Genomic DNA, 10,971 nt, shown 5'->3' on the forward strand with positions numbered 1-10,971 from the left:
GAGCAAATTTTCAGAAAAGCATCAACGCTGATTGGGTTCAGTCAACCGAGAAGCCATTAACTTCTTGCTTATTTGTAGCTAATATGTATAAATCCAGCTGTTGTTATTCCAATTTTCTTATTCCAGCTTGCTTATTTGTGGCTAATAGTATAAATCCAGCTTTTCTTTCTTTCTTTCTTTCTTTCTTTCTTTCTTTCTTTCTTTCTTTCTTTCTTTCTTTCTTTCTTTCTTTCTCTCTCTCTCTCTCTCTCTCTCTCTCTCTCTCTCTCTCTTTCTTTCCTTCCTTCCTTCCTTCCTTCCTTCCTTCCTTCCTTCCTTCCTTCCTTCCTTCCTTCCTTCCTTCCTTTCTCTCTCTCTCTCTCTCTCCCTTCCTTCCTTCCTTCCTTCCTTCCTTCCTTCCTTCCTTCCTTCCTTCCTTTTTCTTTTCTTTTCCCCAATTTAGGAAGAACATTTGCCTGAAACTGGTTTGCAGTTTGCATTAAAGGACTTGGCTATTTGTTTCCTTTAACAATCCCTGTGTGTTGATCGAAGCAGGAAAAGATCTGAAAGCTTTCCCTGTCGCTTTGCCAATGGCTTTTTCAGCAATGAGCATTAAGAGTCTGATCCTTCATTAGTAGTCTCCTAATTACAGTTAACCAGAAGTTGAAGTAGGCCAGTAAGACACATTAGTTGTTCTAGCTTGGCTTCAGAGAACGGTTAAGGAATGTGCTCCTCTCGTAAGACCTATTTCACTTCGACGTCCTTGAAGGGTAATATTGGCTGAAGGGATAAAATCATAAGGCAAGTTTTTCAGGAAACTGAAATAGAGGAGAAAAAAAACCATTTCCCCCCCCTAACCTGTGCAACATTTTTCACCCAGCAGGCTCAGATGACAAAATCTACTGCTAAGCAACACAATGGCCGCCATTTTCTTTTTCTTGTCATGGAACCTGGTAGATTTCTCTTTCTTTCTCTCTCTCTCTCTCTCAATCAACCATGATTGTGGGATTCGCTTAACGGCCAGGGCAAATAAAAGGTTGTAGAATTAGACACGGTGAAGTGATGACACACTTCATGACCGCATCACTAAGCAATGGAAGTTCCAGCTCTAATTGTGGTTGTTTAGTTGAGGATTACCTATCACCCTCTAAGCTTGTTATGTCAGTTTTGGAAGCGATATTAACACCGGAAGCTTCCACGCTGCCACCTTCTTGCACTTGGGAAAGTAGGAGGCGGGATTTAGTAGCGTGATTGTCGTTAGACATAATAGCATTCTTCCCTTTGGTCAAGGTCATGGTGTTCCTGCATCTGGAGGAGGAGGAGTTGCAGTGATGGCTCAGGTTGGGACGGATGGTGATTGGGCCATGTGATGGACTGATGGGTGCAGGGGCTGGATTTGGGGTTTTGATTTACTGAGGGAAAACCCGGAACTCTCAGATTCGGGTTTTCTCAGATGTGCCAGTATACCTACTCTAATAAATGGAAGATTTGAGATGATGCCTGTCTTGGAGTTTCTGATTGGGTTGTTCTGGAACGCTGACATCTTAGAGGCCTCAGATGTGATGGAGTGATGCCATTGTGGACTACGATGAAACGTTCCTCTAAGCTTACTTGGAAAAGAGGTCATCTAACTGAGCTTCTGGAATCAGCATTGCAGATACAGTGCTTCATATGGTGTCAGCTAATGGAGACAACCCTAACTTTACCCAGGAGTCCTTGGGCCTGGTGCCCCAGTGAATAATAAGATCATCACACAAGTAGGCATCCCTCATACAACCCTCGTAGAAAAGTTTCTTTCCTTACCAAAGAGTGGAATCCCAGCATCTCTTTGAAAAAAACAAGATCAAATAATTACCTTCTCTATCTGTGAGAGTTGAGTTTAAGCAGGTAAGCAGTTCCACCAGGCCTGCTCATTAATTTAGTGTAATGGGTCCTTTCATATCCCTGCGTGAGATACTCTCTGCTGTGCTGGGGAAAAGCTGGCCTGTCATTTATCAACGTTCTCCCCATCGGTGGGGCAACCTTCCAAAAACACGGAACACTTGGCTGCCATTAAACAGACAATTTCATGGAGCAGAAGAGAAGACAATCTGGATGGTTGTCTGAACTTGTTTCCAACGGTGTCTTCCTTTGTTGTCTCAGGAAAAAAACCCCCACTTCTGGTCCATTTGTCCCCATTCGTCGCCTGGGGAAATGGGCCCAGAGTTGAAGACTGATGGGAAAACGGTCTCCAAGTTACAGTCAATTAAGCTTCTACCAAGATCTCCAGACTTTTATGTGGCTCTGTGGGTGAAGAATAGCTCAGCGGATAGATAAGGTGGCTGCTGTTAGCTATGCAGGTACTGTGAAATCAAATTACATATCCATCATTTTTAAGAGCTCTGATGGACTGGTTGCCTTTCCTGCTGTACTTTCCAGAAACATCTCCAACGTTCTCGAGGGCCCTCTCAAAACACATTGGCTAGACATGGTGAGAAGGATAGTTTGCAAAGAGGTCATGGGAGAATGAAAAGAAAACTGTAGATCTCCAAAAGAACCCTTGACAAGCCAAGTGTGAATTATTATGTTTCTTCTTCTTCAAGAAAACAACCAAGCTCAGAGACCACCAAGGACACTTCAGACTTCTTCCTTCTCTTCCTCCTTCTCCTCTACTCCACAAACCCCATTCCCTTTTAGGATTGATTATGTTACCTTGTTGGACCAAGAAACATCTGCAAGAAAACAACCAAGCTCAGAGACCACCAATAACCCCACCAATGACCCCACGGTCCTCCTCCTCTTCCTCCTTCCTCCCTCCTTCCCCCCTCCCTCTATCCCCTCCTTCAAGCTTTGATGATGTTCCCTAGTTGGTTCATAAAACATCTGCAAGGAAACAATCAAGCTCAGAGAACAGCAAGGATGCCACAATACTAACCATTAAGTCCTGGAAGAGGAACCAATTTAGCTAAACTTTGTCATGGTCAAGATGCATTCCCCTTCATTCATATGTTAAACCTGGGGACCTACAAGACTTTTGGAGTATCTACTTTAAAGACTAATTAGCACCGGTGTGGCTTCATATGGTTCAGAGTCCCAGAATGAGCAGCTCTGCATGTTTTGTTTTTTTAAATGCTGTCTGGTAATAAGGTGGCTGTTGGGAAACAGGTTGTAGTTTCCTCTATTTAATGATTGGGAGACAAGCAATTTCTGGAACATGATCCCAAATCACTGGTGGGTGGTTTTCTGCCGGTGGAAACAGCACACTACAAGACATTCTGACAAATTGAGTGATGAAGACTCGGAAAGCGTACACGCCGAGCAATTTGTTAATTTTTAAGTGGCTCCAAAAACCTCTGTTCATGGCTGGTATGAACTAAGCCAGCTGTAGCCTCTGGAAATGATCTTCCCCCTGGGGTTGGCCAGGCATCATGGTCAGCTACAAATCTTGGTTCTGGTGGGGGCTCAGCCTGAGATGGCTCTGATTTTTGTCAGCTTGGGCCATCTGGTTGACTCATTCTCTCATGAAAACTGACTCAGTAGGGGAAAAAAACCGTTTCCATTGGGCATCACAATAAACATTCCAAGGGAGACGTGGGCAAGAATTTGAGAAGGTATATTAAGCAATACCCATATGAGCAGAGACCAACACCAAGATTAACACTAGGCCAGCAATCAAGTGGACAATGGCCAGGGCCGGATTTTCCTATAGGCTAACTAGGCTTCAGCCTAGGGCCTCAAGATCAAGAGGGGCCTACATTCAAATTGTTAGCAAAATTAAAATTACACTTTCACTATAGGTGAAAGGGCCTCATAAGTGGAATAGCCTAGGGCCTCTTTTCATCTAAATCCGGCCCTGACAATGGCCCAATCAAGGAACTACCAATGAAGACAAACAAGCTAATAGTAAACAACAGTCTAATCAAGGAAACTCCAAGAATATTCCCACACTGACAGGGCAAGCAGCTAATATATAAAAATGTAAACCTCTTCTAGTACTGATGATGTGACCTAGTTGGGTAATGAAATGTCTGCAAGAAAACCACCAAGCTCAGAGAGCATCAAGGACCCTACCATTCTCTTTTCTCCTTCTCCTTCTCCTCCTTCTCTCTCTCTCTCTGTCTTTCTGTTTCTCCTCTTTGCAAACTCCTACTCTATTCTGGCACTGATGAAGTAACCTTGTTGGGTCCTCCTCCTCTTCCTCCTCCTCTCTGCAAATCCCACTCCCTTCCAGCTCTGAAGATGTTATCTAGTTGGGTCCTGAAACATCTGCAAGGAAACCACCAAGCCCAGAAAGCACCAAGGAGCCTGCAGTTCATCCCGGAGCTGCAAATATTCTCTACTATCTGAAGTTATAGCATCTAATCAGGCAAGATTATGGCTCTCAAATCTTGCTGGTTGCGGTGAAGCTTTCCTAGGAAACATTGGCACAAGATTTACTGAGACGTTCATCATATCTGGGACACCACAATATAATTTAGGCTCTGTGAGTCTACATTAAATTCATAAATTATGAGAACCATTGAAGAAATCCATAGAGGCATACAAAGCCACTACAAAGTCACCTACCTTATGAATTATGCAACATGCGTTATTTTCTGAATGGTGTTGTGATGCGTGTGGCATTTCATGCACCCTTCGCCTTCCCTGGGGACTCCTATTATACAAGGTACCGACTTTTACTGATATTCCAAACTTCAATTAAACTGGAAAGGGATTCCTCCAAGTTACTTCACTAATGAAAACATTGACTTGATCTAATGGGTTCCACCACCTTCTCTCCATGTTGATTGGGCCTCTCATTCCTGACAGTAATTAAACCGAGGATGCAATAATTAAGGAATTAAGAAATTTGGGGACATTTCTTACAGGCAAATGGAGGATAATGTGTTTGCCTGAACTCTGCTGACTGCTTCTCACCACAAGCTAATTAAAACCTAAGTGAAATAACAATAAAACTGCAACACATCCTCCATTTAAATGGTGACCTTGCTTTCAGACAATTACAGCAAAGTCCCTCCCCTCACCATTTTGCCTGGTCTGTCTCAGTTGCAAACTATGAAAGAGCTGGGTTTTAAACAGACCCGCCTTTCCTTGTTAGTTCCTTCTTCTTTTATGGCTAGTTTGGAAAATCTTGTTTAATTCTGGTAGGAATGTCGATGCATTGAAGAATTCAGATGAGAAAAGGACCAGCTCAGAGAGAAATTATTTCTGCCTAAAAAAAAAAGGGGGGGGGGATGAAAAAATGTTGGGATCCCTTCAACACTCATACTATTCTTACATTCCCACAGTAGCACACATGAAACCAGGTTAGTAAAAAATGGTAATGGCTCTGTTCACCCAATTTCCAAAGCTGGTAGCAGTAAACTTGTTTAATTGGGGTTGCATGTTTTATTTCATCGGGGTCATTAATGCTTCACTCGAAATGTTGAGAATGCAGAAAAAGGATTAATTATTCATCAGTTAAGCGAATTATAGGAACACAGCCACAATGGCATGGAGTTTCAGGGGCTTTCACTCCATTTTATTAGATTGGAATTTTTTTGAGAGAGAGAAGGCGGGGGGGGGGGAGAGAGAGAGAGAGAGAGAGAGAAAGAGAAAGAGAAAGAGAGAGATGGATGAACAACATTGGAGACAGGAAAAGAGTTAGGTGAATCCAGCTTCAGAAAGAAGGTGAAATCAAAGTCAAGCTATGAAAATGAGAAAGAAGACCACAATGAATGGATGCCTAGGTGGACTTCATGTTCAGAAGATCTTTAAAAAAGACCCTCCTGGTAGTTAATCAAACATATCAAGGAACTGGACAAATATTATAACCCTTTCCTGATTCCTTCCCCTCATTTCAAGCAGCCCATCCGTGATTTTGGAGACGGTACGGAGCTAATGCGATGAGCAACCACTTCCAGCTCTTTCCTCCTCTGTGATTTCCTTATTTCAAAGCCCTCCAAAGTGACAAGACATTCCAATAGCAGCAAATTTGATCATGGCCCTTTCTACTCCCTGGAGAGAATGCATTGAAGGCACGCGCATAGCCATGCATGAATGAATACATGAATTTTACTCAATCTGAAATTTCCCCTACACTAAATATTCATGGCTGACCTCAAGGATGACTATTGTAAATGGGTAGGAAAGATTCCACATTTCCCACCCCACAAACACACACACACACACACACATGCTAATAAAGAAATAAAGGGAAACTCCCTTTATTTCTTTATCAGCAAATATAAATTTGGTATAAAATTATTTGTCGTGAATGCGACTGCTTGAGGGCTCCTGGATTGAAGCTGAAAGGCGAAAGGGAAGCCGAAGGCTCCCTCCCATATTGGGGTAGACCAGGTGCTTCAACAGAAAAACACTTTAAATATATATATACCGTGTTTCCCCGAAAATAAGACCCTATCTCATATTTTTTTGAACCCTGAAATAAGCACTTGGCCTTATTTTTGGGGAGGTCTTATTATTTTGGGGCGCATGGAGCAAGACGGGGCTCCTCTTGCCATCTTACCTGATTTACAGCTCTGTCTCCCTAACCCTAACCAGAGGAAATGGCAGGGACTGGTTGTGCATGTGTTTAAATATTTTTGGGGAGGGCTTATTTTTTTGGGGGGTTATTTTAGCACATGCGCTCAAAAGTCCGATTGGGCTTATTATCAGGGGAGGTCTTATTTTCGGGGAAACAGGGTATATACACACATACACATACACATACATATATACATACACATACATACACACACACACACACATATTTGCTGATAAAGAAATAAAGGGGGACTCCATAATAAAGGAAATATTGCATCCAGTTTTGGTCGCCTCGATGTAAAAACATGTGAAGACTCTAGAAAGAGTGCAGAGAAGACCAAAAAAAGATAATCAGGGGCCTGGAGGCTAAAACGTATGAAGAACGGTTGCAGGAACTGGGTACGTCTAGTTTAATGAAAAGAAGGACTAGGGGAGACATGATAGCAGTGTGAAGGTCCTATCGGGTGAAGGTCCCATCATGCCAGGATCCAATATCTCAGGGGCTGCCACAAAGAAGAGGGGGTCAAGCTATTCTCCAAAGCACCTGAGGGCAGGACAAGAAGCAACAGGTGGAAACTCATCAAGGAGAGAAACAACTGAGAACTAAGGAGAAATTTCCTGACAGTTAAACAATTAATCAGTGGAACTACTTGCCTCCAGAAGTTGTGGATGCTCCAACACTGGAAGTTTTGAAGAAGAGGTTGGATAACCATTTGTCTGAAGTGATGTAGGATTTCCTGCCTGGGCAGGGGGTTGGACTAGAAGACCTCCAAGGTCCCTTCCAACTCTGTTATTTTATTCTATTTTCATTCATACTTCCCGCCCAATGCAAAGTTTTGGGGGTCATCCAAATCTGTTGAGTGTCAAAGATTCGGAGACTCACAGCTTGTAATCTTCAAGTCAAAAGAGGGGGAGAAAAGTTTAAATCCATTACTTGGAGGTAATCATGGTAATTACAAGTTATTTTAATTAATTTCTTCCTGCACATGATAAAAAATTTAGGTCTTTTTCTTCCGGCTGTACTCACACAGTGTGCCTCCTCAAAGGCAAAAATTTGGAGCGACATCAGAGCTGTGGATTGCCAGTTCCTGACCTTAAAATATTACTTTTCTGACTCTCCTCAAAAGCTTGTTTTCATTGCTGTTAGCATTTTATTCTAGAGTTGCAGTGCACCGCGATGAAATTATGGTTCACATTTCCTGAAAAAAGAAATCCAAACAGGCATTTGCAAACGCACAACAGAGCAATTGCTTAATTTAATCTGTAACAAAATACAGTAATTATACAATCGTACAATCTCTGGCCCCAGATGGACTAATTATTGTGATTGTATTTAGAAGAAGAAAAAAAAACCCTCCAGCAATTAGCCTGTCATATTTTCCTAGGCAGGTACATTATCCTTCCATTCCAATTACAATTCTAGATGCATCATGGATGATGGGAAATCGCATTAAGAAAAAGGAGAGATAGCATGCAAGGGTGCGTGCCATAAATTTAATGGGAGATATTTCCAAAATGCTCACAAAATTAAGGAAAGCAATGGGAGCAGAAAATAAAATTTCCTCCCACTACTTATGGGTGAATTCATAAATTGTCTCCGTAGGTTTTGTACATATTCATTTGCAACTCTTTTGTCCAATTTTTGCATTTGTCTCTGAATTCAAAAATATCAGGCTGTAAAATCTCCTCCTCCACCACTTTTCTCCATCCTTTCTTGGAATATGAACTAATAGGAAAAGTTTTTAAAAAAAGAACTAGAGGAAAAAAAGAGAGACAGAAAGAGACAGAAAGAGGGACAGAAAGAGAAAGAGAGAGAGAGGGAGGGAGGGAGAGAGAGAGGGAGAGAGAGAATATACTAGTGGGCCATTAGCAAAGAAACTTTTAAAACGTTCTCAGTTCCTTTTAAAGTCTTTTGCCCCCCTTCTTGTTTAAAAACCTTAATCATGATTACGAGGCCCTTTCAGATAGATTTTTTTTAATGCCGATGTGCAACAGTGACACCATATGGCAGAAAAGCTCGAATGGATTTGTTCATGAAAAAAGCAGGAACGGACTGGTGGATCTGAGAAGGTTTAAAGCAATGTACACACAACTTCACATTTTTCCCCCCGAGGAGAAAACAAGCATGCAAATTTAAACGTCTGGACCAAATTCTAACGTTATAAAGCCAAGACTTTGCTGTTGTTGTTTTGGCAAGCCGAAAGAAATACACACACACACACACACACACAAACAGATATGTAGACATAAGCATGCACCCTAATGTGACTCTTCCACCCACCCTATTATTAGCTTCTTTTCCAGCCTGGAGGGTTTCATGATAGATCTATATAATTTTATTTTGAAAAATTGTAAAAGCTGCACATTTTATATCTGGCGTCAAAATAGCAATAGCATTTAGACTTGTATACCACTTCCCAGTGTTTTACAGCCCTCTCTAAGCAGTTTACAGAGTCAGCCTCTTGCCCCCAACAATCTGGGTCCTCATTTTACCCACCTCGGAAGGATGGAAGGCTGAATCAACCTTGAGCTGGTCAGGACTGAACTCGTAGCAGTGGGCAGAGTTAGCCTGCATTGCTGCATTCTAACCACTGGGAAGGAAGGAAGGAAGGAAGGAAGGAAGGAAGGAAGGAAGGAAGGAAGGAAGGAAGGAAGGACGAAGGGAGGAAGGAAGGGAGGGAGGGAGGGAGGGAGGGAGGAAGGAAGGAAGGAAGGAAGGAAGGAAGGAAGGAAGGAAGGAAGGAAGGAAGATAGCAATAGCACTTAGACATATATACCGCTTCATAGTGCTTTTACAACCCTCTCTAAGTGGTTTACAGAATCAGCCTCTTGCACCCAACAATCTGGGTCCTCATTTTGCTGACCTTGGAAGGATGGAAGGCTCAAGTCAACCTTGAACTGGTCAGAATCGAGCTTCTGGCAGTTGGCAGAGTTAGCCTGCAAACCTGCATTCTAACCACTGGACTACCACGGCTCTAGATATGAAAATATTTATTACGTGATAAGCTTTTTTTATACAATGCATCTGTGGGTCAATTTTAAGTTCTTCAGATGATAGTTAATTACACAAATTAATACTTGTTTCTGCCCAACCAGGATGTTTGGGTGAATTTTTGAAGCTAACCCTGGCTTGAAATAACCATCTCCAGCAAAATCCTTCTGAGGCTAGCCTTCAAGAGGAGATGCTCAGAGTGAGTTTAGGAGTATTACAAAGGTCTGCGAGTTTCAAGATTTTCACTCGGGAATGAATTTTACCCCTTGTGTAAACACAACTAGGAGCTCCAGACACTGGTAGGAGATCTACAGTTTAATTCCAGCGGCAGAGTTGTGGTCACACCTTGTTAAACATGCAAATTGCAAACAAAATTTCAAGGACCATTCTTGCTCGCTTCATCAGCCTTTCATTCACAAAGCAAGAAGAACAAAAAAACTAACCCTCCTCGGCTCAGGTCGATTACGATCTAACAAATTGTCTAGTAATAAATGATTTTGAGGGTGGAGATTTGTTCTTTGAGCTGGTGGGTTGGTTTCCGAATGTTTCCTTACCAGGCTAGGTAACGTCTTCAGAGGAGTTTAGGGGAGGTCAGTGCCAGTGTTTTTCTGTATATAGGGGCTTTGTGTGGTCAGTAGGTCTTGTGATGGGGAGGTCATGTCAGGTGAGGGTCCCATCAGGCCAAGATCTTGTGATGGGTCTTGTGATGGATCAGGTATGGGTGTGTCAAGCGAGTGTTTTCTGGTGGGTCTTGTCATCACAAGACCCATCATAAGAAATAGAACAGAAAGAGAACAAGAGTGGAGTGGAGTGGAATGGAATGGAATGGAATGGAATGGAATGGAATGGAATGGAATGGAATGGAATGGAATGGAATAGAATAGAATAGAATAGAATAGAATAGAATAGAATAGAATAGAATAGAATAGAATAGAATAGAATAGAATAGAATAGAATAGAATAGAATAACTTGGGGGCCTTCTAGTCCAGCTCTCTGCTCTCTGCTCTGCTTAAGCAGAGAGCATCCAAAACTTCTGGAGGCAAGTTGTTCCACTGATTAATTGTTCTCACTGTCAGGAAATTCCTCCTTAGTTCTCAGTTGCTTCTCTCCTTGATCAGTTTCCACCCATTGCTTCTTGTCCTGCCTTCAGGTGCTTTGGAGAATAGCTTGACTCCCTCTTCTTTGTGGCAACCCCTGAGATATTGGATCCTGGCTTGATGGGACCTTCACCCGAAGTGACCTCTCCATCACGACCTACTGACCACATGAAGCCCTTATGAACAGAAGACCACCGACATCCCCTAAATTCCGCTGAAGATGTTACCCAGCCTGGTAACGGAACATTCAGAAACCAACCCACAAGCTCGGAGAACGAACCTCCACCCTCATCCTCCACCAAAGCTACAGATATTTGCCACTATCGCAAATAAATGATTTTAGCAGTGTCCTATTTTTGTAGTTTGAATGTGGAGGTGTGCTCTGGGCATTTTTACGG

General features: G+C 42.4%; 1 long non-coding RNA gene across 1 annotated transcript; it reads right to left on the reverse strand.

Annotated features, from left to right (window-relative positions):
• Positions 1-249: 249 nt before the first annotated feature.
• Positions 250-9,001, reverse strand: LOC148112181 (uncharacterized). The gene is made up of 2 exons (XR_015729812.1): positions 7,511-9,001; positions 250-5,170 (listed from the first exon to the last, which is right to left on the reverse strand). It is a non-coding gene; the product is annotated as an uncharacterized LOC148112181 (long non-coding RNA).
• Between the last annotated feature and the right edge of the window lie 1,970 nt (positions 9,002-10,971).

This window comes from Pantherophis guttatus, chromosome 13 (assembly GCF_059756535.1).
Source record: "Pantherophis guttatus breed Tessera chromosome 13, ASM5975653v1, whole genome shotgun sequence".
NCBI lineage: Eukaryota > Metazoa > Chordata > Lepidosauria > Squamata > Colubridae > Pantherophis > Pantherophis guttatus.